The sequence below is a fragment of the Hypanus sabinus genome, unplaced genomic scaffold (genome assembly GCF_030144855.1).
Source record: "Hypanus sabinus isolate sHypSab1 unplaced genomic scaffold, sHypSab1.hap1 scaffold_209, whole genome shotgun sequence".
Lineage (NCBI taxonomy): Eukaryota > Metazoa > Chordata > Chondrichthyes > Myliobatiformes > Dasyatidae > Hypanus > Hypanus sabinus.
Window position 1 is genome coordinate 235,679 of NW_026780194.1, and position 2,366 is coordinate 238,044.

A 2,366-nucleotide genomic window follows, 5' to 3' on the forward strand; every position below is an offset into this window, starting at 1 on the left:
ACCAAATTTGTTCATATCCCAGACGCAGGCCCCAAATTTGTTACGAACCATAATGCTTTAGAAACAAGCCAGCAGCAATAGACTACACCTGGAGTCTGGTTTTGATGTTAAATCTGTCTTTATTAGAATCTACTTGTAATATTGCAACTTAAACAAGATAAACAGAAGTTAATAGTGTTACGTTTATAAATGTGTGTAAATATAACTCCCAAACTATTGAGCTCGGGGGAAACAAGGCTCGGAGTCTTGAGATGGTAAAGTATGAAAGTTCAGTTCAACTACAGAATAGGCGATAAGAGAGAGAGATTTGTAATCCAGGGTAAATGGCAAGAGAAGGCAAAAATGTCGATATTATGTAGATAATATGTAGATCTATGTAGATATGTAAATATGTACATTCCTCAGGTTCCATGGTGGTAAAACGAAAGAACAGTCATTGTAGAATTTATCCGTCATCATTCCAAATCCACATACTGATTATCACCGAAAGTGACTTGTAACAAGGGGTATGTTTTCAAGTGAACTACCACACCACAGCCAATCAAGTGTTAACACATAAGTGGTCTCCACAGGATATCCCAAATCAGATCCACTCCTATGGATCAAACAATGTGACTTCCACACATTCGATGTACATGAATCGATAATTAACCCACGCTTGTGGGCATAGGAAACTTTTAAACAGTGACCCTTGGTCACTAGTTCCCTGGTTTCAATCCTTCCATTTTTCCTCCTTCGTCTCCATTTGACTCTGAGTGTCTGTGTCCTCGGTTAAAGCTAAACAAGCGCGAGCGATGTAAACAGGCTGCAAGTCAGACTGATTCATCTTCTTAATGTCTCTCTCTTAAAATGAGAGTCCACAGCAAAGGAAACCCAGGGATTCATTACAATGGCAAGTCCCCACTGTGAACTGACTGGTGTGCCAGTAGTTGTGATGACTGAGTGAATCCTATCCCACAGTCTAAGCAGGTGAATGGCTTTTCCCCAGCGTGAACTCGCTGATGATTCTGTAGGTGGGATGACTGAGTGAATCCCTTCCCACAGACTGAGCAGGTGTATGGCTTCTCCCCAGTATGAACTGACTGGTGTGGTGTAGTTTGGATGACCAAGTGAAACTCTACCCACAGTCTGGGCAGGTGAACGGCTTCTCCCCAGTGTGCACTCGCTGATGATTCTGTACATGGGATGACTGAATGAACCCCTTCCCACAGACTGAGCAGGTGAACGGCTTCTCCCCAGTGTGAACTCGCTGATGATTCTGTACATGGGATGAATGAGTGAATCCCTTCCCACAGACAGAACAGGTGAATGGCCTCTCCCCAGTGTGAACTCGCTGATGACTCTGCAGGGCGGATGAATCAGTGAATCCCTTCCGACAGACTGAGCAGGTGAACGGCCTCTCCCCAGTGTGAACTTGCTGATGTCTCAGTAGGTGGGATGACTGAGTGAATCCCTTCCCACAGACTGAGCAGGTGAATGGCTTCTCCCCGGTATGAACTGACTGGTGTGCCAGTAGTCGGGATGACCGAGTGAAACTCTTCCCACAGTCTGAGCAGGTGAATGGCTTCTCCCCAGTGTGAACTTGCTGATGACTCTGTAGGTTGGATGACTGAGTGAATCTCTTCCCACAGTCTGAGCAGGTGAATGGCTTCTCCCCAGTGTGAACTCACTGATGGACCAGTAGGTTGGATGACTGAGTGAATCTCTTCCCACAGTCTGAACAGGTGAACGGCTTCTCCCCAGTGTGAACTCGCTGATGATTCTGTAGGATGGATGACTGAGTGAATCTCTTCCCACAGACTGAGCAGGTGAATGGCTTCTCCCCAGTGTGAACTCGCTGATGTCTCTGTAGGTTGGATGATGCAGTGAAACCCTTCCCACAGACTGAGCAGGTGAATGGCCGCCCCCTCGTGTGAACACGCTGGTGTGCCATTAGGTCAGATGACCGAGAGAATCCCTTCACCGAAATTCAGCAGATGACCAGTCTCTGCACAGTGTGATCTGACTGGTGTGTCCACAGGTGGGTTGCCCGACAGAATCCTTTCTCACACACAGAACAGGTGAATGGCCTTGCCCATTGTGAACTTGCTGATATACCTTCAATTGTGATAACCGAGTGAATCCATTCCCACTGTCTGAGCAGGTGAAAGGCCTTTCTCCTCTGTAAGATGACGGGCTTGCTAGATGTTCAAATGACCAAGTGAATCCCTCCCCACAGTCTGAGCAGGAAGGATGGTTGATTGAATACCTTGCTCCACTTCTTAAATATCTAGACAGAGACAGCAAAACTGGCGTGTCGTGTTTGAGATTCCTGGAGACAAATTCCTTCTCGTTTTTTATCCTGTAAAAGATTTACAAAATCCATC

At 46.2% G+C, this 2,366-nt stretch overlaps 1 pseudogene; it reads right to left on the reverse strand.

Moving 5' to 3' along the window:
* Positions 1-675: 675 nt before the first annotated feature.
* Positions 676-1,852, reverse strand: LOC132387674 (zinc finger protein 214-like; annotated as a pseudogene).
* Between the last annotated feature and the right edge of the window lie 514 nt (positions 1,853-2,366).